The sequence below is a fragment of the Chiloscyllium plagiosum genome, unplaced genomic scaffold (genome assembly GCF_037043375.1).
Source record: "Chiloscyllium plagiosum isolate Xiang-an unplaced genomic scaffold, Cpla_swu_hap1 HiC_scaffold_21, whole genome shotgun sequence".
NCBI lineage: Eukaryota > Metazoa > Chordata > Chondrichthyes > Orectolobiformes > Hemiscylliidae > Chiloscyllium > Chiloscyllium plagiosum.
The window spans coordinates 72,577,406-72,602,995 of record NW_028270159.1 but is presented as its reverse complement, the minus strand read 5'-3'; the positions used below and the strand labels follow the sequence as shown (position 1 = coordinate 72,602,995).

At 46.3% G+C, this 25,590-nt stretch overlaps 14 non-coding genes across 14 annotated transcripts; all 14 read right to left on the bottom strand.

Annotated features, from left to right (window-relative positions):
• Window positions 1-918: 918 nt before the first annotated feature.
• Window positions 919-1,000, bottom strand: trnal-uag (transfer RNA leucine (anticodon UAG)). The gene has a single exon. It is a non-coding gene; the product is annotated as a tRNA-Leu (tRNA).
• Window positions 1,001-2,635: 1,635 nt separating this feature from the next.
• On the bottom strand, window positions 2,636-2,708 carry trnav-uac (transfer RNA valine (anticodon UAC)). The gene has a single exon. It is a non-coding gene; the product is annotated as a tRNA-Val (tRNA).
• Window positions 2,709-3,834: 1,126 nt separating this feature from the next.
• On the bottom strand, window positions 3,835-3,916 carry trnal-uag (transfer RNA leucine (anticodon UAG)). Its single transcript has one exon. It is a non-coding gene; the product is annotated as a tRNA-Leu (tRNA).
• A 2,834-nt stretch (window positions 3,917-6,750) lies between these two features.
• On the bottom strand, window positions 6,751-6,832 carry trnal-uag (transfer RNA leucine (anticodon UAG)). The gene has a single exon. It is a non-coding gene; the product is annotated as a tRNA-Leu (tRNA).
• Window positions 6,833-8,466: 1,634 nt separating this feature from the next.
• trnav-uac (transfer RNA valine (anticodon UAC)) lies at window positions 8,467-8,539 on the bottom strand. Its single transcript has one exon. It is a non-coding gene; the product is annotated as a tRNA-Val (tRNA).
• Window positions 8,540-11,382: 2,843 nt separating this feature from the next.
• trnav-uac (transfer RNA valine (anticodon UAC)) lies at window positions 11,383-11,455 on the bottom strand. The gene has a single exon. It is a non-coding gene; the product is annotated as a tRNA-Val (tRNA).
• A 1,126-nt stretch (window positions 11,456-12,581) lies between these two features.
• On the bottom strand, window positions 12,582-12,663 carry trnal-uag (transfer RNA leucine (anticodon UAG)). The gene has a single exon. It is a non-coding gene; the product is annotated as a tRNA-Leu (tRNA).
• A 1,635-nt stretch (window positions 12,664-14,298) lies between these two features.
• On the bottom strand, window positions 14,299-14,371 carry trnav-uac (transfer RNA valine (anticodon UAC)). Its single transcript has one exon. It is a non-coding gene; the product is annotated as a tRNA-Val (tRNA).
• A 1,126-nt stretch (window positions 14,372-15,497) lies between these two features.
• trnal-uag (transfer RNA leucine (anticodon UAG)) lies at window positions 15,498-15,579 on the bottom strand. The gene has a single exon. It is a non-coding gene; the product is annotated as a tRNA-Leu (tRNA).
• A 2,834-nt stretch (window positions 15,580-18,413) lies between these two features.
• On the bottom strand, window positions 18,414-18,495 carry trnal-uag (transfer RNA leucine (anticodon UAG)). Its single transcript has one exon. It is a non-coding gene; the product is annotated as a tRNA-Leu (tRNA).
• A 1,635-nt stretch (window positions 18,496-20,130) lies between these two features.
• trnav-uac (transfer RNA valine (anticodon UAC)) lies at window positions 20,131-20,203 on the bottom strand. The gene has a single exon. It is a non-coding gene; the product is annotated as a tRNA-Val (tRNA).
• Window positions 20,204-21,329: 1,126 nt separating this feature from the next.
• Window positions 21,330-21,411, bottom strand: trnal-uag (transfer RNA leucine (anticodon UAG)). Its single transcript has one exon. It is a non-coding gene; the product is annotated as a tRNA-Leu (tRNA).
• A 1,635-nt stretch (window positions 21,412-23,046) lies between these two features.
• trnav-uac (transfer RNA valine (anticodon UAC)) lies at window positions 23,047-23,119 on the bottom strand. The gene has a single exon. It is a non-coding gene; the product is annotated as a tRNA-Val (tRNA).
• Window positions 23,120-24,245: 1,126 nt separating this feature from the next.
• On the bottom strand, window positions 24,246-24,327 carry trnal-uag (transfer RNA leucine (anticodon UAG)). Its single transcript has one exon. It is a non-coding gene; the product is annotated as a tRNA-Leu (tRNA).
• Window positions 24,328-25,590: the final 1,263 nt, after the last annotated feature.

Here is a 25,590-nt window from a genome sequence, read left to right as displayed (position 1 = left end):
AGGATCACTTTTTAGCGGAGCTTGCCGTCGCAGTCTGTGGCAGTATCATTTAGTCTGTTCGACTGCTCACGGGACAAGTCGCATTGTGAAACACTGCAGAAACGAACGACTTCCTTACTTTTGCTCCGACTGACCATACTGCGGGAAATTTTCCCAGATTCTCAGTTGAGGATTTTTGCAGCTGGAAGTTACCTCAGAAACCCTGTTAATTCGTAATGTATTGAGCGAATCGCAAAACAGAAAGCATTTAACACGGAACACAAACAAAACTGGCAAACCAAATGCGTTTTCAGACACAGCGAGCATGAATGCTAAATGTGAGACAGGCCGGGGGCATGAGCCATAAAGTAATCTCACAACTAACAACAGGGCAATTCCAAACTGCTCTTTCAAACATACTGGAGCCTGAGTGCACCACCACTTCCCAGACAATGCTGAAAAGAGAGAAAGAAAGAACACAATAAGAATGGGCCATTAAAAAGTGAATTTCACCAATCACAGTCTCGATTACATTACCTTTCCCTTCCGATGTCTCCAGGACGGAAATAAAGGAAATGGGAGAAATTCAATAACATGTGACATCGCAATTCATTGGAACGATTTTCCCATTAGCAGAAAACAAAATAACGACGAGTCGAGCCCCCGCAGGACTTTGTTTCACAGCAGCAATGAAATAACAGCCTCCATTCGGTTCCAGTAAACGCACAACTTGTCTGGGACAGCAGAGCTGTTTGCGATTTTCCGCGCGGGAGGCGAGCACGATCATGACAGCACAGACACCGGAAAAGTCGGCACTTTTCCACACCACAGTTAATTGCCCGGGAAGCACAGACATGTTTTTTCGGTTTTAAACAGAAATGCAGCAGGAGTCGAAACAGTATTTTAACAAGCTGCGTCGTTGGAAACGATCAGCAGAAATGGCAGCGGTGGGATTCGAACCCACGCCTCTATCGAGACTGGAGTCTAAACCCAGCGCCTTAGACCGCTCGGCCACACTACCAGCCAGCCGCGCCCCTCATTTTCTTGCACTTCCAATTGTGATGCTGCGTAACAACAGATGCAAAGTCACGTGAAAAGGGTTCCATGATCCCTCTCTGACACGCACAACTGCTGGGATGTGCCCGTCTACAATATCAATTTCGCAGCAGATAATGATAGCCCATCAATCCAGATAAATAAGCTGAGTCTATCTTCTCAGACTCTTTTCAGCTACAAATGTATCTGTGAGTGCGTGAGAACATACGATCGGTTATGATTTGGTCAAATTACCATGAGCTGCTTGACATTACTGCAATTTCGATTCTTGCTTTGCTAAATGATTTCACCCTTTGATCGAAACAGGACACCTTTCACGTTTACACGGAACATGAAACACACCGGACTACAGGGAAAATGCGCAAAGCTGAGCAGGCCGTGTTCCACATCATACCGCGCAGCATCGTTTCAGTCACTGTGTCTGTTTTGCAGAATTAGAGTCCCAAAGAATGTTCTCCACCCTAAAACCGGAGGTTGCATTACAATCCGAGAACGACAGATCACATTGTGAGGATGCTCTGACTTCGGAGCCGGTTCGAGATGCCACTTTCCTTGTCTTTTTGCCTTAACCGTGCAATTCGCTGCAGAGATGTTCACAGCTGGATATGAGCCACATGGATACCAACTGAGTCGACGAGAAGCGACTCAATAAATTTTGCTAAATTCCACGGTGCTTATTAGAAATGCAGTTTCTGTTCACATCAATCTAAAAGACAGTTTCTGAACATAGTAACAGAAGTCAAAAGGTAATTAGCTCACCCCACCCCCCTCTCCGGAAGAGGTGCTAACTGCTCTTGAGTGCTTTTTGTTCTCGATGTGAAGAGCTCTCACGTCTGAGTCACCTTCACACGTCTCTGTATGCTGAGTGAATCACAAAGAAGGAATTTCACCAGAGCTGCAACTGCCTCACTTCTCCACTCGCCCTCCCAGTTTACATTTTCCTGCTCGTCAGTGATTTAAAGAAAACCAAATGGATGCGATGTCATTCTGTAGCCTCGCTGTCGATTCCTCCGTTTCAGTTCCAACGTGGCTTAGATCTCGGGGCGCACCTTAATACTAGCGACGCTATGAAAGCACAGGTGCAGAGGTTCCCCTGAGAGTGTCATTTCTTTCATTGCTGTTGCTGATTGAATGAGCCACTAACGTGCGAACTGCTCCAAAACATGATTCAGGACCTCTGGTGCCAACTCTCGCACGTTGAATAACGACAGACAGCTTCCAAATGATGTCTTTCATAGACGACTTTGGGGGTACATTTGACAGACCGATTAGTTCAGGCATCCGTGGTGTGCTGTGACACCAGCGCATCAGCTTCTCCCCTGTCTTGGAAACGGGCCGCCTGCGCAAGGAATGCCAATGCGGTACTGCTTTTCGTGGAAGGACCAGAAGGCCACTACACTCTCAAACAGAATGGCATATGATCACAACCAAGTTGGAGAAAAATTTACAATACTTTGCACAGTAATTAAATGGAGTTGCATTGCATTTCACTCCGAGAGCAGATTTTTTCAAGCAAATTCGAAGGCAGTTTGCAGATGGTAAAGCAATCAAGAAAGCTCCGTTCTTGTCCATGTTAAATTCTGCAGTTGAAGAACAAAGCAGTTTCTGCCCAGTTTCGAACTGGGGACCTTTCGCGCGTAAGGCGAACGTGATGACCACTACACTACAGAAACAAGCCGCAGTCGCCTCTGCGGAGCCTCAGTGGCATCCAGCACTGAACGTTGAAGCCATTTTACCTTTCACTTTTCTGTTTCCAATAGCTCGTTGTTTAATGGGACTTGTTTAATCATGGCTATGTGGTGAGCATGGACGAGATACACCGAAGTATCTGTTTCCACGCGGTGTGCGCCAATAACATTGTGTTGCTTACACCGGCTGTAAAGGATCACTTTTTAGCGGAGCTTGCCGTCGCAGTCTGTGGCAGTATCATTTAGTCTGTTCGACTGCTCACGGGACAAGTCGCATTGTGAAACACTGCAGAAACGAACGACTTCCTTACTTTTGCTCCGACTGACCATACTGCGGGAAATTTTCCCAGATTCTCAGTTGAGGATTTTTGCAGCTGGAAGTTACCTCAGAAACCCTGTTAATTCGTAATGTATTGAGCGAATCGCAAAACAGAAAGCATTTAACACGGAACACAAACAAAACTGGCAAACCAAATGCGTTTTCAGACACAGCGAGCATGAATGCTAAATGTGAGACAGGCCGGGGGCATGAGCCATAAAGTAATCTCACAACTAACAACAGGGCAATTCCAAACTGCTCTTTCAAACATACTGGAGCCTGAGTGCACCACCACTTCCCAGACAATGCTGAAAAGAGAGAAAGAAAGAACACAATAAGAATGGGCCATTAAAAAGTGAATTTCACCAATCACAGTCTCGATTACATTACCTTTCCCTTCCGATGTCTCCAGGACGGAAATAAAGGAAATGGGAGAAATTCAATAACATGTGACATCGCAATTCATTGGAACGATTTTCCCATTAGCAGAAAACAAAATAACGACGAGTCGAGCCCCCGCAGGACTTTGTTTCACAGCAGCAATGAAATAACAGCCTCCATTCGGTTCCAGTAAACGCACAACTTGTCTGGGACAGCAGAGCTGTTTGCGATTTTCCGCGCGGGAGGCGAGCACGATCATGACAGCACAGACACCGGAAAAGTCGGCACTTTTCCACACCACAGTTAATTGCCCGGGAAGCACAGACATGTTTTTTCGGTTTTAAACAGAAATGCAGCAGGAGTCGAAACAGTATTTTAACAAGCTGCGTCGTTGGAAACGATCAGCAGAAATGGCAGCGGTGGGATTCGAACCCACGCCTCTATCGAGACTGGAGTCTAAACCCAGCGCCTTAGACCGCTCGGCCACACTACCAGCCAGCCGCGCCCCTCATTTTCTTGCACTTCCAATTGTGATGCTGCGTAACAACAGATGCAAAGTCACGTGAAAAGGGTTCCATGATCCCTCTCTGACACGCACAACTGCTGGGATGTGCCCGTCTACAATATCAATTTCGCAGCAGATAATGATAGCCCATCAATCCAGATAAATAAGCTGAGTCTATCTTCTCAGACTCTTTTCAGCTACAAATGTATCTGTGAGTGCGTGAGAACATACGATCGGTTATGATTTGGTCAAATTACCATGAGCTGCTTGACATTACTGCAATTTCGATTCTTGCTTTGCTAAATGATTTCACCCTTTGATCGAAACAGGACACCTTTCACGTTTACACGGAACATGAAACACACCGGACTACAGGGAAAATGCGCAAAGCTGAGCAGGCCGTGTTCCACATCATACCGCGCAGCATCGTTTCAGTCACTGTGTCTGTTTTGCAGAATTAGAGTCCCAAAGAATGTTCTCCACCCTAAAACCGGAGGTTGCATTACAATCCGAGAACGACAGATCACATTGTGAGGATGCTCTGACTTCGGAGCCGGTTCGAGATGCCACTTTCCTTGTCTTTTTGCCTTAACCGTGCAATTCGCTGCAGAGATGTTCACAGCTGGATATGAGCCACATGGATACCAACTGAGTCGACGAGAAGCGACTCAATAAATTTTGCTAAATTCCACGGTGCTTATTAGAAATGCAGTTTCTGTTCACATCAATCTAAAAGACAGTTTCTGAACATAGTAACAGAAGTCAAAAGGTAATTAGCTCACCCCACCCCCCTCTCCGGAAGAGGTGCTAACTGCTCTTGAGTGCTTTTTGTTCTCGATGTGAAGAGCTCTCACGTCTGAGTCACCTTCACACGTCTCTGTATGCTGAGTGAATCACAAAGAAGGAATTTCACCAGAGCTGCAACTGCCTCACTTCTCCACTCGCCCTCCCAGTTTACATTTTCCTGCTCGTCAGTGATTTAAAGAAAACCAAATGGATGCGATGTCATTCTGTAGCCTCGCTGTCGATTCCTCCGTTTCAGTTCCAACGTGGCTTAGATCTCGGGGCGCACCTTAATACTAGCGACGCTATGAAAGCACAGGTGCAGAGGTTCCCCTGAGAGTGTCATTTCTTTCATTGCTGTTGCTGATTGAATGAGCCACTAACGTGCGAACTGCTCCAAAACATGATTCAGGACCTCTGGTGCCAACTCTCGCACGTTGAATAACGACAGACAGCTTCCAAATGATGTCTTTCATAGACGACTTTGGGGGTACATTTGACAGACCGATTAGTTCAGGCATCCGTGGTGTGCTGTGACACCAGCGCATCAGCTTCTCCCCTGTCTTGGAAACGGGCCGCCTGCGCAAGGAATGCCAATGCGGTACTGCTTTTCGTGGAAGGACCAGAAGGCCACTACACTCTCAAACAGAATGGCATATGATCACAACCAAGTTGGAGAAAAATTTACAATACTTTGCACAGTAATTAAATGGAGTTGCATTGCATTTCACTCCGAGAGCAGATTTTTTCAAGCAAATTCGAAGGCAGTTTGCAGATGGTAAAGCAATCAAGAAAGCTCCGTTCTTGTCCATGTTAAATTCTGCAGTTGAAGAACAAAGCAGTTTCTGCCCAGTTTCGAACTGGGGACCTTTCGCGCGTAAGGCGAACGTGACGACCACTACACTACAGAAACAAGCCGCAGTCGCCTCTGCGGAGCCTCAGTGGCATCCAGCACTGAACGTTGAAGCCATTTTACCTTTCACTTTTCTGTTTCCAATAGCTCGTTGTTTAATGGGACTTGTTTAATCATGGCTATGTGGTGAGCATGGACGAGATACACCGAAGTATCTGTTTCCACGCGGTGTGCGCCAATAACATTGTGTTGCTTACACCGGCTGTAAAGGATCACTTTTTAGCGGAGCTTGCCGTCGCAGTCTGTGGCAGTATCATTTAGTCTGTTCGACTGCTCACGGGACAAGTCGCATTGTGAAACACTGCAGAAACGAACGACTTCCTTACTTTTGCTCCGACTGACCATACTGCGGGAAATTTTCCCAGATTCTCAGTTGAGGATTTTTGCAGCTGGAAGTTACCTCAGAAACCCTGTTAATTCGTAATGTATTGAGCGAATCGCAAAACAGAAAGCATTTAACACGGAACACAAACAAAACTGGCAAACCAAATGCGTTTTCAGACACAGCGAGCATGAATGCTAAATGTGAGACAGGCCGGGGGCATGAGCCATAAAGTAATCTCACAACTAACAACAGGGCAATTCCAAACTGCTCTTTCAAACATACTGGAGCCTGAGTGCACCACCACTTCCCAGACAATGCTGAAAAGAGAGAAAGAAAGAACACAATAAGAATGGGCCATTAAAAAGTGAATTTCACCAATCACAGTCTCGATTACATTACCTTTCCCTTCCGATGTCTCCAGGACGGAAATAAAGGAAATGGGAGAAATTCAATAACATGTGACATCGCAATTCATTGGAACGATTTTCCCATTAGCAGAAAACAAAATAACGACGAGTCGAGCCCCCGCAGGACTTTGTTTCACAGCAGCAATGAAATAACAGCCTCCATTCGGTTCCAGTAAACGCACAACTTGTCTGGGACAGCAGAGCTGTTTGCGATTTTCCGCGCGGGAGGCGAGCACGATCATGACAGCACAGACACCGGAAAAGTCGGCACTTTTCCACACCACAGTTAATTGCCCGGGAAGCACAGACATGTTTTTTCGGTTTTAAACAGAAATGCAGCAGGAGTCGAAACAGTATTTTAACAAGCTGCGTCGTTGGAAACGATCAGCAGAAATGGCAGCGGTGGGATTCGAACCCACGCCTCTATCGAGACTGGAGTCTAAACCCAGCGCCTTAGACCGCTCGGCCACACTACCAGCCAGCCGCGCCCCTCATTTTCTTGCACTTCCAATTGTGATGCTGCGTAACAACAGATGCAAAGTCACGTGAAAAGGGTTCCATGATCCCTCTCTGACACGCACAACTGCTGGGATGTGCCCGTCTACAATATCAATTTCGCAGCAGATAATGATAGCCCATCAATCCAGATAAATAAGCTGAGTCTATCTTCTCAGACTCTTTTCAGCTACAAATGTATCTGTGAGTGCGTGAGAACATACGATCGGTTATGATTTGGACAAATTACCATGAGCTGCTTGACATTACTGCAATTTCGATTCTTGCTTTGCTAAATGATTTCACCCTTTGATCGAAACAGGACACCTTTCACGTTTACACGGAACATGAAACACACCGGACTACAGGGAAAATGCGCAAAGCTGAGCAGGCCGTGTTCCACATCATACCGCGCAGCATCGTTTCAGTCACTGTGTCTGTTTTGCAGAATTAGAGTCCCAAAGAATGTTCTCCACCCTAAAACCGGAGGTTGCATTACAATCCGAGAACGACAGATCACATTGTGAGGATGCTCTGACTTCGGAGCCGGTTCGAGATGCCACTTTCCTTGTCTTTTTGCCTTAACCGTGCAATTCGCTGCAGAGATGTTCACAGCTGGATATGAGCCACATGGATACCAACTGAGTCGACGAGAAGCGACTCAATAAATTTTGCTAAATTCCACGGTGCTTATTAGAAATGCAGTTTCTGTTCACATCAATCTAAAAGACAGTTTCTGAACATAGTAACAGAAGTCAAAAGGTAATTAGCTCACCCCACCCCCCTCTCCGGAAGAGGTGCTAACTGCTCTTGAGTGCTTTTTGTTCTCGATGTGAAGAGCTCTCACGTCTGAGTCACCTTCACACGTCTCTGTATGCTGAGTGAATCACAAAGAAGGAATTTCACCAGAGCTGCAACTGCCTCACTTCTCCACTCGCCCTCCCAGTTTACATTTTCCTGCTCGTCAGTGATTTAAAGAAAACCAAATGGATGCGATGTCATTCTGTAGCCTCGCTGTCGATTCCTCCGTTTCAGTTCCAACGTGGCTTAGATCTCGGGGCGCACCTTAATACTAGCGACGCTATGAAAGCACAGGTGCAGAGGTTCCCCTGAGAGTGTCATTTCTTTCATTGCTGTTGCTGATTGAATGAGCCACTAACGTGCGAACTGCTCCAAAACATGATTCAGGACCTCTGGTGCCAACTCTCGCACGTTGAATAACGACAGACAGCTTCCAATGATGTCTTTCATAGACGACTTTGGGGGTACATTTGACAGACCGATTAGTTCAGGCATCCGTGGTGTGCTGTGACACCAGCGCATCAGCTTCTCCCCTGTCTTGGAAACGGGCCGCCTGCGCAAGGAATGCCAATGCGGTACTGCTTTTCGTGGAAGGACCAGAAGGCCACTACACTCTCAAACAGAATGGCATATGATCACAACCAAGTTGGAGAAAAATTTACAATACTTTGCACAGTAATTAAATGGAGTTGCATTGCATTTCACTCCGAGAGCAGATTTTTTCAAGCAAATTCGAAGGCAGTTTGCAGATGGTAAAGTAATCAAGAAAGCTCCGTTCTTGTCCATGTTAAATTCTGCAGTTGAAGAACAAAGCAGTTTCTGCCCAGTTTCGAACTGGGGACCTTTCGCGCGTAAGGCGAACGTGATGACCACTACACTACAGAAACAAGCCGCAGTCGCCTCTGCGGAGCCTCAGTGGCATCCAGCACTGAACGTTGAAGCCATTTTACCTTTCACTTTTCTGTTTCCAATAGCTCGTTGTTTAATGGGACTTGTTTAATCATGGCTATGTGGTGAGCATGGACGAGATACACCGAAGTATCTGTTTCCACGCGGTGTGCGCCAATAACATTGTGTTGCTTACACCGTCTGTAAAGGATCACTTTTTAGCGGAGCTTGCCGTCGCAGTCTGTGGCAGTATCATTTAGTCTGTTCGACTGCTCACGGGACAAGTCGCATTGTGAAACACTGCAGAAACGAACGACTTCCTTACTTTTGCTCCGACTGACCATACTGCGGGAAATTTTCCCAGATTCTCAGTTGAGGATTTTTGCAGCTGGAAGTTACCTCAGAAACCCTGTTAATTCGTAATGTATTGAGCGAATCGCAAAACAGAAAGCATTTAACACGGAACACAAACAAAACTGGCAAACCAAATGCGTTTTCAGACACAGCGAGCATGAATGCTAAATGTGAGACAGGCCGGGGGCATGAGCCATAAAGTAATCTCACAACTAACAACAGGGCAATTCCAAACTGCTCTTTCAAACATACTGGAGCCTGAGTGCACCACCACTTCCCAGACAATGCTGAAAAGAGAGAAAGAAAGAACACAATAAGAATGGGCCATTAAAAAGTGAATTTCACCAATCACAGTCTCGATTACATTACCTTTCCCTTCCGATGTCTCCAGGACGGAAATAAAGGAAATGGGAGAAATTCAATAACATGTGACATCGCAATTCATTGGAACGATTTTCCCATTAGCAGAAAACAAAATAACGACGAGTCGAGCCCCCGCAGGACTTTGTTTCACAGCAGCAATGAAATAACAGCCTCCATTCGGTTCCAGTAAACGCACAACTTGTCTGGGACAGCAGAGCTGTTTGCGATTTTCCGCGCGGGAGGCGAGCACGATCATGACAGCACAGACACCGGAAAAGTCGGCACTTTTCCACACCACAGTTAATTGCCCGGGAAGCACAGACATGTTTTTTCGGTTTTAAACAGAAATGCAGCAGGAGTCGAAACAGTATTTTAACAAGCTGCGTCGTTGGAAACGATCAGCAGAAATGGCAGCGGTGGGATTCGAACCCAAGCCTCTATCGAGACTGGAGTCTAAACCCAGCGCCTTAGACCGCTCGGCCACACTACCAGCCAGCCGCGCCCCTCATTTTCTTGCACTTCCAATTGTGATGCTGCGTAACAACAGATGCAAAGTCACGTGAAAAGGGTTCCATGATCCCTCTCTGACACGCACAACTGCTGGGATGTGCCCGTCTACAATATCAATTTCGCAGCAGATAATGATAGCCCATCAATCCAGATAAATAAGCTGAGTCTATCTTCTCAGACTCTTTCCAGCTACAAATGTATCTGTGAGTGCGTGAGAACATACGATCGGTTATGATTTGGTCAAATTACCATGAGCTGCTTGACATTACTGCAATTTCGATTCTTGCTTTGCTAAATGATTTCACCCTTTGATCGAAACAGGACACCTTTCACGTTTACACGGAACATGAAACACACTGGACTACAGGGAAAATGCGCAAAGCTGAGCAGGCCGTGTTCCACATCATACCGCGCAGCATCGTTTCAGTCACTGTGTCTGTTTTGCAGAATTAGAGTCCCAAAGAATGTTCTCCACCCTAAAACCGGAGGTTGCATTACAATCCGAGAACGACAGATCACATTGTGAGGATGCTCTGACTTCGGAGCCGGTTCGAGATGCCACTTTCCTTGTCTTTTTGCCTTAACCGTGCAATTCGCTGCAGAGATGTTCACAGCTGGATATGAGCCACATGGATACCAACTGAGTCGACGAGAAGCGACTCAATAAATTTTGCTAAATTCCACGGTGCTTATTAGAAATGCAGTTTCTGTTCACATCAATCTAAAAGACAGTTTCTGAACATAGTAACAGAAGTCAAAAGGTAATTAGCTCACCCCACCCCCCTCTCCGGAAGAGGTGCTAACTGCTCTTGAGTGCTTTTTGTTCTCGATGTGAAGAGCTCTCACGTCTGAGTCATCTTCACACGTCTCTGTATGCTGAGTGAATCACAAAGAAGGAATTTCACCAGAGCTGCAACTGCCTCACTTCTCCACTCGCCCTCCCAGTTTACATTTTCCTGCTCGTCAGTGATTTAAAGAAAACCAAATGGATGCGATGTCATTCTGTAGCCTCGCTGTCGATTCCTCCGTTTCAGTTCCAACGTGGCTTAGATCTCGGGGCGCACCTTAATACTAGCGACGCTATGAAAGCACAGGTGCAGAGGTTCCCCTGAGAGTGTCATTTCTTTCATTGCTGTTGCTGATTGAATGAGCCACTAACGTGCGAACTGCTCCAAAACATGATTCAGGACCTCTGGTGCCAACTCTCGCACGTTGAATAACGACAGACAGCTTCCAAATGATGTCTTTCATAGACGACTTTGGGGGTACATTTGACAGACCGATTAGTTCAGGCATCCGTGGTGTGCTGTGACACCAGCGCATCAGCTTCTCCCCTGTCTTGGAAACGGGCCGCCTGCGCAAGGAATGCCAATGCGGTACTGCTTTTCGTGGAAGGACCAGAAGGCCACTACACTCTCAAACAGAATGGCATATGATCACAACCAAGTTGGAGAAAAATTTACAATACTTTGCACAGTAATTAAATGGAGTTGCATTGCATTTCACTCCGAGAGCAGATTTTTTCAAGCAAATTCGAAGGCAGTTTGCAGATGGTAAAGCAATCAAGAAAGCTCCGTTCTTGTCCATGTTAAATTCTGCAGTTGAAGAACAAAGCAGTTTCTGCCCAGTTTCGAACTGGGGACCTTTCGCGCGTAAGGCGAACGTGATGACCACTACACTACAGAAACAAGCCGCAGTCGCCTCTGCGGAGCCTCAGTGGCATCCAGCACTGAACGTTGAAGCCATTTTACCTTTCACTTTTCTGTTTCCAATAGCTCGTTGTTTAATGGGACTTGTTTAATCATGGCTATGTGGTGAGCATGGACGAGATACACCGAAGTATCTGTTTCCACGCGGTGTGCGCCAATAACATTGTGTTGCTTACACCGGCTGTAAAGGATCACTTTTTAGCGGAGCTTGCCGTCGCAGTCTGTGGCAGTATCATTTAGTCTGTTCGACTGCTCACGGGACAAGTCGCATTGTGAAACACTGCAGAAACGAACGACTTCCTTACTTTTGCTCCGACTGACCATACTGCGGGAAATTTTCCCAGATTCTCAGTTGAGGATTTTTGCAGCTGGAAGTTACCTCAGAAACCCTGTTAATTCGTAATGTATTGAGCGAATCGCAAAACAGAAAGCATTTAACACGGAACACAAACAAAACTGGCAAACCAAATGCGTTTTCAGACACAGCGAGCATGAATGCTAAATGTGAGACAGGCCGGGGGCATGAGCCATAAAGTAATCTCACAACTAACAACAGGGCAATTCCAAACTGCTCTTTCAAACATACTGGAGCCTGAGTGCACCACCACTTCCCAGACAATGCTGAAAAGAGAGAAAGAAAGAACACAATAAGAATGGGCCATTAAAAAGTGAATTTCACCAATCACAGTCTCGATTACATTACCTTTCCCTTCCGATGTCTCCAGGACGGAAATAAAGGAAATGGGAGAAATTCAATAACATGTGACATCGCAATTCATTGGAACGATTTTCCCATTAGCAGAAAACAAAATAACGACGAGTCGAGCCCCCGCAGGACTTTGTTTCACAGCAGCAATGAAATAACAGCCTCCATTCGGTTCCAGTAAACGCACAACTTGTCTGGGACAGCAGAGCTGTTTGCGATTTTCCGCGCGGGAGGCGAGCACGATCATGACAGCACAGACACCGGAAAAGTCGGCACTTTTCCACACCACAGTTAATTGCCCGGGAAGCACAGACATGTTTTTTCGGTTTTAAACAGAAATGCAGCAGGAGTCGAAACAGTATTTTAACAAGCTGCGTCGTTGGAAACGATCAGCAGAAATGGCAGCGGTGGGATTCGAACCCACGCCTCTATCGAGACTGGAGTCTAAACCCAGCGCCTTAGACCGCTCGGCCACACTACCAGCCAGCCGCGCCCCTCATTTTCTTGCACTTCCAATTGTGATGCTGCGTAACAACAGATGCAAAGTCACGTGAAAAGGGTTCCATGATCCCTCTCTGACACGCACAACTGCTGGGATGTGCCCGTCTACAATATCAATTTCGCAGCAGATAATGATAGCCCATCAATCCAGATAAATAAGCTGAGTCTATCTTCTCAGACTCTTTCCAGCTACAAATGTATCTGTGAGTGCGTGAGAACATACGATCGGTTATGATTTGGTCAAATTACCATGAGCTGCTTGACATTACTGCAATTTCGATTCTTGCTTTGCTAAATGATTTCACCCTTTGATCGAAACAGGACACCTTTCACGTTTACACGGAACATGAAACACACCGGACTACAGGGAAAATGCGCAAAGCTGAGCAGGCCGTGTTCCACATCATACCGCGCAGCATCGTTTCAGTCACTGTGTCTGTTTTGCAGAATTAGAGTCCCAAAGAATGTTCTCCACCCTAAAACCGGAGGTTGCATTACAATCCGAGAACGACAGATCACATTGTGAGGATGCTCTGACTTCGGAGCCGGTTCGAGATGCCACTTTCCTTGTCTTTTTGCCTTAACCGTGCAATTCGCTGCAGAGATGTTCACAGCTGGATATGAGCCACATGGATACCAACTGAGTCGACGAGAAGTGACTCAATAAATTTTGCTAAATTCCACGGTGCTTATTAGAAATGCAGTTTCTGTTCACATCAATCTAAAAGACAGTTTCTGAACATAGTAACAGAAGTCAAAAGGTAATTAGCTCACCCCACCCCCCTCTCCGGAAGAGGTGCTAACTGCTCTTGAGTGCTTTTTGTTCTCGATGTGAAGAGCTCTCACGTCTGAGTCACCTTCACACGTCTCTGTATGCTGAGTGAATCACAAAGAAGGAATTTCACCAGAGCTGCAACTGCCTCACTTCTCCACTCGCCCTCCCAGTTTACATTTTCCTGCTCGTCAGTGATTTAAAGAAAACCAAATGGATGCGATGTCATTCTGTAGCCTCGCTGTCGATTCCTCCGTTTCAGTTCCAACGTGGCTTAGATCTCGGGGCGCACCTTAATACTAGCGACGCTATGAAAGCACAGGTGCAGAGGTTCCCCTGAGAGTGTCATTTCTTTCATTGCTGTTGCTGATTGAATGAGCCACTAACGTGCGAACTGCTCCAAAACATGATTCAGGACCTCTGGTGCCAACTCTCGCACGTTGAATAACGACAGACAGCTTCCAAATGATGTCTTTCATAGACGACTTTGGGGGTACATTTGACAGACCGATTAGTTCAGGCATCCGTGGTGTGCTGTGACACCAGCGCATCAGCTTCTCCCCTGTCTTGGAAACGGGCCGCCTGCGCAAGGAATGCCAATGCGGTACTGCTTTTCGTGGAAGGACCAGAAGGCCACTACACTCTCAAACAGAATGGCATATGATCACAACCAAGTTGGAGAAAAATTTACAATACTTTGCACAGTAATTAAATGGAGTTGCATTGCATTTCACTCCGAGAGCAGATTTTTTCAAGCAAATTCGAAGGCAGTTTGCAGATGGTAAAGCAATCAAGAAAGCTCAGTTCTTGTCCATGTTAAATTCTGCAGTTGAAGAACAAAGCAGTTTCTGCCCAGTTTCGAACTGGGGACCTTTCGCGCGTAAGGCGAACGTGATGACCACTACACTACAGAAACAAGCCGCAGTCGCTTCTGCGGAGCCTCAGTGGCATCCAGCACTGAACGTTGAAGCCATTTTACCTTTCACTTTTCTGTTTCCAATAGCTCGTTGTTTAATGGGACTTGTTTAATCATGGCTATGTGGTGAGCATGGACGAGATACACCGAAGTATCTGTTTCCACGCGGTGTGCGCCAATAACATTGTGTTGCTTACACCGGCTGTAAAGGATCACTTTTTAGCGGAGCTTGCCGTCGCAGTCTGTGGCAGTATCATTTAGTCTGTTCGACTGCTCACGGGACAAGTCGCATTGTGAAACACTGCAGAAACGAACGACTTCCTTACTTTTGCTCCGACTGACCATACTGCGGGAAATTTTCCCAGATTCTCAGTTGAGGATTTTTGCAGCTGGAAGTTACCTCAGAAACCCTGTTAATTCGTAATGTATTGAGCGAATCGCAAAACAGAAAGCATTTAACACGGAACACAAACAAAACTGGCAAACCAAATGCGTTTTCAGACACAGCGAGCATGAATGCTAAATGTGAGACAGGCCGGGGGCATGAGCCATAAAGTAATCTCACAACTAACAACAGGGCAATTCCAAACTGCTCTTTCAAACATACTGGAGCCTGAGTGCACCACCACTTCCCAGACAATGCTGAAAAGAGAGAAAGAAAGAACACAATAAGAATGGGCCATTAAAAAGTGAATTTCACCAATCACAGTCTCGATTACATTACCTTTCCCTTCCGATGTCTCCAGGACGGAAATAAAGGAAATGGGAGAAATTCAATAACATGTGACATCGCAATTCATTGGAACGATTTTCCCATTAGCAGAAAACAAAATAACGACGAGTCGAGCCCCCGCAGGACTTTGTTTCACAGCAGCAATGAAATAACAGCCTCCATTCGGTTCCAGTAAACGCACAACTTGTCTGGGACAGCAGAGCTGTTTGCGATTTTCCGCGCGGGAGGCGAGCACGATCATGACAGCACAGACACCGGAAAAGTCGGCACTTTTCCACACCACAGTTAATTGCCCGGGAAGCACAGACATGTTTTTTCGGTTTTAAACAGAAATGCAGCAGGAGTCGAAACAGTATTTTAACAAGCTGCGTCGTTGGAAACGATCAGCAGAAATGGCAGCGGTGGGATTCGAACCCACGCCTCTATCGAGACTGGAGTCTAAACCCAGCGCCTTAGACCGCTCGGCCACACTACCAGCCAGCCGCGCCCCTCATTTTCTTGCACTTCCAATTGTGATGCTGCGTAACAACAGATGCAAAGTCACGTGAAAAGGGTTCCATGATCCCTCTCTGACACGCACAACTGCTGGGATGTGCCCGTCTACAATATCAATTTCGCAGCAGATAATGATAGCCCATCAATCCAGATAAATAAGCTGAGTCTATCTTCTCAGACTCTTTCCAGCTACAAATGTATCTGTGAGTGCGTGAGAACATACGATCGGTTATGATTTGGTCAAATTACCATGAGCTGCTTGACATTACTGCAATTTCGATTCTTGCTTTGCTAAATGATTTCACCCTTTGATCGAAACAGGACACCTTTCACGTTTACACGGAACATGAAACACACTGGACTACAGGGAAAATGCGCAAAGCTGAGCAGGCCGTGTTCCACATCATACCGCGCAGCATCGTTTCAGTCACTGTGTCTGTTTTGCAGAATTAGAGTCCCAAAGAATGTTCTCCACCCTAAAACCGGAGGTTGCATTACAATCCGAGAACGACAGATCACATTGTGAGGATGCTCTGACTTCGGAGCCGGTTCGAGATGCCACTTTCCTTGTCTTTTTGCCTTAACCGTGCAATTCGCTGCAGAGATGTTCACAGCTGGATATGAGCCACATGGATACCAACTGAGTCGACGAGAAGCGACTCAATAAATTTTGCTAAATTCCACGGTGCTTATTAGAAATGCAGTTTCTGTTCACATCAATCTAAAAGACAGTTTCTGAACATAGTAACAGAAGTCAAAAGGTAATTAGCTCACCCCACCCCCCTCTCCGGAAGAGGTGCTAACTGCTCTTGAGTGCTTTTTGTTCTCGATGTGAAGAGCTCTCACGTCTGAGTCACCTTCACACGTCTCTGTATGCTGAGTGAATCACAAAGAAGGAATTTCACCAGAGCTGCAACTGCCTCACTTCTCCACTCGCCCTCCCAGTTTACATTTTCCTGCTCGTCAGTGATTTAAAGAAAACCAAATGGATGCGATGTCATTCTGTAGCCTCGCTGTCGATTCCTCCGTTTCAGTTCCAACGTGGCTTAGATCTCGGGGCGCACCTTAATACTAGCGACGCTATGAAAGCACAGGTGCAGAGGTTCCCCTGAGAGTGTCATTTCTTTCATTGCTGTTGCTGATTGAATGAGCCACTAACGTGCGAACTGCTCCAAAACATGATTCAGGACCTCTGGTGCCAACTCTCGCACGTTGAATAACGACAGACAGCTTCCAAATGATGTCTTTCATAGACGACTTTGGGGGTACATTTGACAGACCGATTAGTTCAGGCATCCGTGGTGTGCTGTGACACCAGCGCATCAGCTTCTCCCCTGTCTTGGAAACGGGCCGCCTGCGCAAGGAATGCCAATGCGGTACTGCTTTTCGTGGAAGGACCAGAAGGCCACTACACTCTCAAACAGAATGGCATATGATCACAACCAAGTTGGAGAAAAATTTACAATACTTTGCACAGTAATTAAATGGAGTTGCATTGCATTTCACTCCGAGAGCAGATTTTTTCAAGCAAATTCGAAGGCAGTTTGCAGATGGTAAAGCAATCAAGAAAGCTCCGTTCTTGTCCATGTTAAATTCTGCAGTTGAAGAACAAAGCAGTTTCTGGCCAGTTTCGAACTGGGGACCTTTCGCGCGTAAGGCGAACGTGATGACCACTACACTACAGAAACAAGCCGCAGTCGCCTCTGCGGAGCCTCAGTGGCATCCAGCACTGAACGTTGAAGCCATTTTACCTTTCACTTTTCTGTTTCCAATAGCTCGTTGTTTAATGGGACTTGTTTAATCATGGCTATGTGGTGAGCATGGACGAGATACACCGAAGTATCTGTTTCCACGCGGTGTGCGCCAATAACATTGTGTTGCTTACACCGGCTGTAAAGGATCACTTTTTAGCGGAGCTTGCCGTCGCAGTCTGTGGCAGTATCATTTAGTCTGTTCGACTGCTCACGGGACAAGTCGCATTGTGAAACACTGCAGAAACGAACGACTTCCTTACTTTTGCTCCGACTGACCATACTGCGGGAAATTTTCCCAGATTCTCAGTTGAGGATTTTTGCAGCTGGAAGTTACCTCAGAAACCCTGTTAATTCGTAATGTATTGAGCGAATCGCAAAACAGAAAGCATTTAACACGGAACACAAACAAAACTGGCAAACCAAATGCGTTTTCAGACACAGCGAGCATGAATGCTAAATGTGAGACAGGCCGGGGGCATGAGCCATAAAGTAATCTCACAACTAACAACAGGGCAATTCCAAACTGCTCTTTCAAACATACTGGAGCCTGAGTGCACCACCACTTCCCAGACAATGCTGAAAAGAGAGAAAGAAAGAACACAATAAGAATGGGCCATTAAAAAGTGAATTTCACCAATCACAGTCTCGATTACATTACCTTTCCCTTCCGATGTCTCCAGGACGGAAATAAAGGAAATGGGAGAAATTCAATAACATGTGACATCGCAATTCATTGGAACGATTTTCCCATTAGCAGAAAACAAAATAACGACGAGTCGAGCCCCCGCAGGACTTTGTTTCACAGCAGCAATGAAATAACAGCCTCCATTCGGTTCCAGTAAACGCACAACTTGTCTGGGACAGCAGAGCTGTTTGCGATTTTCCGCGCGGGAGGCGAGCACGATCATGACAGCACAGACACCGGAAAAGTCGGCACTTTTCCACACCACAGTTAATTGCCCGGGAAGCACAGACATGTTTTTTCGGTTTTAAACAGAAATGCAGCAGGAGTCGAAACAGTATTTTAACAAGCTGCGTCGTTGGAAACGATCAGCAGAAATGGCAGCGGTGGGATTCGAACCCACGCCTCTATCGAGACTGGAGTCTAAACCCAGCGCCTTAGACCGCTCGGCCACACTACCAGCCAGCCGCGCCCCTCATTTTCTTGCACTTCCAATTGTGATGCTGCGTAACAACAGATGCAAAGTCACGTGAAAAGGGTTCCATGATCCCTCTCTGACACGCACAACTGCTGGGATGTGCCCGTCTACAATATCAATTTCGCAGCAGATAATGATAGCCCATCAATCCAGATAAATAAGCTGAGTCTATCTTCTCAGACTCTTTCCAGCTACAAATGTATCTGTGAGTGCGTGAGAACATACGATCGGTTATGATTTGGTCAAATTACCATGAGCTGCTTGACATTACTGCAATTTCGATTCTTGCTTTGCTAAATGATTTCACCCTTTGATCGAAACAGGACACCTTTCACGTTTACACGGAACATGAAACACACCGGACTACAGGGAAAATGCGCAAAGCTGAGCAGGCCGTGTTCCACATCATACCGCGCAGCATCGTTTCAGTCACTGTGTCTGTTTTGCAGAATTAGAGTCCCAAAGAATGTTCTCCACCCTAAAACCGGAGGTTGCATTACAATCCGAGAACGACAGATCACATTGTGAGGATGCTCTGACTTCGGAGCCGGTTCGAGATGCCACTTTCCTTGTCTTTTTGCCTTAACCGTGCAATTCGCTGCAGAGATGTTCACAGCTGGATATGAGCCACATGGATACCAACTGAGTCGACGAGAAGCGACTCAATAAATTTTGCTAAATTCCACGGTGCTTATTAGAAATGCAGTTTCTGTTCACATCAATCTAAAAGACAGTTTCTGAACATAGTAACAGAAGTCAAAAGGTAATTAGCTCACCCCACCCCCCTCTCCGGAAGAGGTGCTAACTGCTCTTGAGTGCTTTTTGTTCTCGATGTGAAGAGCTCTCACGTCTGAGTCACCTTCACACGTCTCTGTATGCTGAGTGAATCACAAAGAAGGAATTTCACCAGAGCTGCAACTGCCTCACTTCTCCACTCGCCCTCCCAGTTTACATTTTCCTGCTCGTCAGTGATTTAAAGAAAACCAAATGGATGCGATGTCATTCTGTAGCCTCGCTGTCGATTCCTCCGTTTCAGTTCCAACGTGGCTTAGATCTCGGGGCGCACCTTAATACTAGCGACGCTATGAAAGCACAGGTGCAGAGGTTCCCCTGAGAGTGTCATTTCTTTCATTGCTGTTGCTGATTGAATGAGCCACTAACGTGCGAACTGCTCCAAAACATGATTCAGGACCTCTGGTGCCAACTCTCGCACGTTGAATAACGACAGACAGCTTCCAAATGATGTCTTTCATAGACGACTTTGGGGGTACATTTGACAGACCGATTAGTTCAGGCATCCGTGGTGTGCTGTGACACCAGCGCATCAGCTTCTCCCCTGTCTTGGAAACGGGCCGCCTGCGCAAGGAATGCCAATGCGGTACTGCTTTTCGTGGAAGGACCAGAAGGCCACTACACTCTCAAACAGAATGGCATATGATCACAACCAAGTTGGAGAAAAATTTACAATACTTTGCACAGTAATTAAATGGAGTTGCATTGCATTTCACTCCGAGAGCAGATTTTTTCAAGCAAATTCGAAGGCAGTTTGCAGATGGTAAAGCAATCAAGAAAGCTCCGTTCTTGTCCATGTTAAATTCTGCAGTTGAAGAACAAAGCAGTTTCTGCCCAGTTTCGAACTGGGGACCTTTCGCGCGTAAGGCGAACGTGATGACCACTACACTACAGAAACAAGCCGCAGTCGCCTCTGCGGAGCCTCAGTGGCATCCAGCACTGAACGTTGAAGCCATTTTACCTTTCACTTTTCTGTTTCCAATAGCTCGTTGTTTAATGGGACTTGTTTAATCATGGCTATGTGGTGAGCATGGACGAGATACACCGAAGTATCTGTTTCCACGCGGTGTGCGCCAATAACATTGTGTTGCTTACACCGGCTGTAAAGGATCACTTTTTAGCGGAGCTTGCCGTCGCAGTCTGTGGCAGTATCATTTAGTCTGTTCGACTGCTCACGGGACAAGTCGCATTGTGAAACACTGCAGAAACGAACGACTTCCTTACTTTTGCTCCGACTGACCATACTGCGGGAAATTTTCCCAGATTCTCAGTTGAGGATTTTTGCAGCTGGAAGTTACCTCAGAAACCCTGTTAATTCGTAATGTATTGAGCGAATCGCAAAACAGAAAGCATTTAACACGGAACACAAACAAAACTGGCAAACCAAATGCGTTTTCAGACACAGCGAGCATGAATGCTAAATGTGAGACAGGCCGGGGGCATGAGCCATAAAGTAATCTCACAACTAACAACAGGGCAATTCCAAACTGCTCTTTCAAACATACTGGAGCCTGAGTGCACCACCACTTCCCAGACAATGCTGAAAAGAGAGAAAGAAAGAACACAATAAGAATGGGCCATTAAAAAGTGAATTTCACCAATCACAGTCTCGATTACATTACCTTTCCCTTCCGATGTCTCCAGGACGGAAATAAAGGAAATGGGAGAAATTCAATAACATGTGACATCGCAATTCATTGGAACGATTTTCCCATTAGCAGAAAACAAAATAACGACGAGTCGAGCCACCGCAGGACTTTGTTTCACAGCAGCAATGAAATAACAGCCTCCATTCGGTTCCAGTAAACGCACAACTTGTCTGGGACAGCAGAGCTGTTTGCGATTTTCCGCGCGGGAGGCGAGCACGATCATGACAGCACAGACACCGGAAAAGTCGGCACTTTTCCACACCACAGTTAATTGCCCGGGAAGCACAGGCATGTTTTTTCGGTTTTAAACAGAAATACAGCAGGAGTCGAAACAGTATTTTAACAAGCTGCGTCGTTGGAAACGATCAGCAGAAATGGCAGCGGTGGGATTCGAACCCACGCCTCTATCGAGACTGGAGTCTAAACCCAGCGCCTTAGACCGCTCGGCCACACTACCAGCCAGCCGCGCCCCTCATTTTCTTGCACTTCCAATTGTGATGCTGCGTAACAACAGATGCAAAGTCACGTGAAAAGGGTTCCATGATCCCTCTCTGACACGCACAACTGCTGGGATGTGCCCGTCTACAATATCAATTTCGCAGCAGATAATGATAGCCCATCAATCCAGATAAATAAGCTGAGTCTATCTTCTCAGACTCTTTCCAGCTACAAATGTATCTGTGAGTGCGTGAGAACATACGATCGGTTATGATTTGGTCAAATTACCATGAGCTGCTTGACATTACTGCAATTTCGATTCTTGCTTTGCTAAATGATTTCACCCTTTGATCGAAACAGGACACCTTTCACGTTTACACGGAACATGAAACACACCGGACTACAGGGAAAATGCGCAAAGCTGAGCAGGCCGTGTTCCACATCATACCGCGCAGCATCGTTTCAGTCACTGTGTCTGTTTTGCAGAATTAGAGTCCCAAAGAATGTTCTCCACCCTAAAACCGGAGGTTGCATTACAATCCGAGAACGACAGATCACATTGTGAGGATGCTCTGACTTCGGAGCCGGTTCGAGATGCCACTTTCCTTGTCTTTTTGCCTTAACCGTGCAATTCGCTGCAGAGATGTTCACAGCTGGATATGAGCCACATGGATACCAACTGAGTCGACGAGAAGCGACTCAATAAATTTTGCTAAATTCCACGGTGCTTATTAGAAATGCAGTTTCTGTTCACATCAATCTAAAAGACAGTTTCTGAACATAGTAACAGAAGTCAAAAGGTAATTAGCTCACCCCACCCCCCTCTCCGGAAGAGGTGCTAACTGCTCTTGAGTGCTTTTTGTTCTCGATGTGAAGAGCTCTCACGTCTGAGTCACCTTCACACGTCTCTGTATGCTGAGTGAATCACAAAGAAGGAATTTCACCAGAGCTGCAACTGCCTCACTTCTCCACTCGCCCTCCCAGTTTACATTTTCCTGCTCGTCAGTGATTTAAAGAAAACCAAATGGATGCGATGTCATTCTGTAGCCTCGCTGTCGATTCCTCCGTTTCAGTTCCAACGTGGCTTAGATCTCGGGGCGCACCTTAATACTAGCGACGCTATGAAAGCACAGGTGCAGAGGTTCCCCTGAGAGTGTCATTTCTTTCATTGCTGTTGCTGATTGAATGAGCCACTAACGTGCGAACTGCTCCAAAACATGATTCAGGACCTCTGGTGCCAACTCTCGCACGTTGAATAACGACAGACAGCTTCCAAATGATGTCTTTCATAGACGACTTTGGGGGTACATTTGACAGACCGATTAGTTCAGGCATCCGTGGTGTGCTGTGACACCAGCGCATCAGCTTCTCCCCTGTCTTGGAAACGGGCCGCCTGCGCAAGGAATGCCAATGCGGTACTGCTTTTCGTGGAAGGACCAGAAGGCCACTACACTCTCAAACAGAATGGCATATGATCACAACCAAGTTGGAGAAAAATTTACAATACTTTGCACAGTAATTAAATGGAGTTGCATTGCATTTCACTCCGAGAGCAGATTTTTTCAAGCAAATTCGAAGGCAGTTTGCAGATGGTAAAGCAATCAAGAAAGCTCCGTTCTTGTCCATGTTAAATTCTGCAGTTGAAGAACAAAGCAGTTTCTGCCCAGTTTCGAACTGGGGACCTTTCGCGCGTAAGGCGAACGTGATGACCACTACACTACAGAAACAAGCCGCAGTCGCCTCTGCGGAGCCTCAGTGGCATCCAGCACTGAACGTTGAAGCCATTTTACCTTTCACTTTTCTGTTTCCAATAGCTCGTTGTTTAATGGGACTTGTTTAATCATGGCTATGTGGTGAGCATGGACGAGATACACCGAAGTATCTGTTTCCACGCGGTGTGCGCCAATAACATTGTGTTGCTTACACCGGCTGTAAAGGATCACTTTTTAGCGGAGCTTGCCGTCGCAGTCTGTGGCAGTATCATTTAGTCTGTTCGACTGCTCACGGGACAAGTCGCATTGTGAAACACTGCAGAAACGAACGACTTCCTTACTTTTGCTCCGACTGACCATACTGCGGGAAATTTTCCCAGATTCTCAGTTGAGGATTTTTGCAGCTGGAAGTTACCTCAGAAACCCTGTTAATTCGTAATGTATTGAGCGAATCGCAAAAGAGAAAGCATTTAACACGGAACACAAACAAAACTGGCAAACCAAATGCGTTTTCAGACACAGCGAGCATGAATGCTAAATGTGAGACAGGCCGGGGGCATGAGCCATAAAGTAATCTCACAACTAACAACAGGGCAATTCCAAACTGCTCTTTCAAACATACTGGAGCCTGAGTGCACCACCACTTCCCAGACAATGCTGAAAAGAGAGAAAGAAAGAACACAATAAGAATGGGCCATTAAAAAGTGAATTTCACCAATCACAGTCTCGATTACATTACCTTTCCCTTCCGATGTCTCCAGGACGGAAATAAAGGAAATGGGAGAAATTCAATAACATGTGACATCGCAATTCATTGGAACGATTTTCCCATTAGCAGAAAACAAAATAACGACGAGTCGAGCCCCCGCAGGACTTTGTTTCACAGCAGCAATGAAATAACAGCCTCCATTCGGTTCCAGTAAACGCACAACTTGTCTGGGACAGCAGAGCTGTTTGCGATTTTCCGCGCGGGAGGCGAGCACGATCATGACAGCACAGACACCGGAAAAGTCGGCACTTTTCCACACCACAGTTAATTGCCCGGGAAGCACAGACATGTTTTTTCGGTTTTAAACAGAAATGCAGCAGGAGTCGAAACAGTATTTTAACAAGCTGCGTCGTTGGAAACGATCAGCAGAAATGGCAGCGGTGGGATTCGAACCCACGCCTCTATCGAGACTGGAGTCTAAATCCAGCGCCTTAGACCGCTCGGCCACACTACCAGCCAACCGCGCCCCTCATTTTCTTGCACTTCCAATTGTGATGCTGCGTAACAACAGATGCAAAGTCACGTGAAAAGGGTTCCATGATCCCTCTCTGACACGCACAACTGCTGGGATGTGCCCGTCTACAATATCAATTTCGCAGCAGATAATGATAGCCCATCAATCCAGATAAATAAGCTGAGTCTATCTTCTCAGACTCTTTTCAGCTACAAATGTATCTGTGAGTGCGTGAGAACATACGATCGGTTATGATTTGGTCAAATTACCATGAGCTGCTTGACATTACTGCAATTTCGATTCTTGCTTTGCTAAATGATTTCACCCTTTGATCGAAACAGGACACCTTTCACGTTTACACGGAACATGAAACACACCGGACTACAGGGAAAATGCACAAAGCTGAGCAGGCCGTGTTCCACATCATACCGCGCAGCATCGTTTCAGTCACTGTGTCTGTTTTGCAGAATTAGAGTCCCAAAGAATGTTCTCCACCCTAAAACCGGAGGTTGCATTACAATCCGAGAACGACAGATCACATTGTGAGGATGCTCTGACTTCGGAGCCGGTTCGAGATGCCACTTTCCTTGTCTTTTTGCCTTAACCGTGCAATTCGCTGCAGAGATGTTCACAGCTGGATATGAGCCACATGGATACCAACTGAGTCGACGAGAAGCGACTCAATAAATTTTGCTAAATTCCACGGTGCTTATTAGAAATGCAGTTTCTGTTCACATCAATCTAAAAGACAGTTTCTGAACATAGTAACAGAAGTCAAAAGGTAATTAGCTCACCCCACCCCCCTCTCCGGAAGAGGTGCTAACTGCCCTTGAGTGCTTTTTGTTCTCGATGTGAAGAGCTCTCACGTCTGAGTCACCTTCACACGTCTCTGTATGCTGAGTGAATCACAAAGAAGGAATTTCACCAGAGCTGCAACTGCCTCACTTCTCCACTCGCCCTCCCAGTTTACATTTTCCTGCTCGTCAGTGATTTAAAGAAAACCAAATGGATGCGATGTCATTATGTAGCCTCGCTGTCGATTCCTCCGTTTCAGTTCCAACGTGGCTTAGATCTCGGGGCGCACCTTAATACTAGCGACGCTATGAAAGCACAGGTGCAGAGGTTCCCCTGAGAGTGTCATTTCTTTCATTGCTGTTGCTGATTGAATGAGCCACTAACGTGCGAACTGCTCCAAAACATGATTCAGGACCTCTGGTGCCAACTCTCGCACGTTGAATAACGACAGACAGCTTCCAAATGATG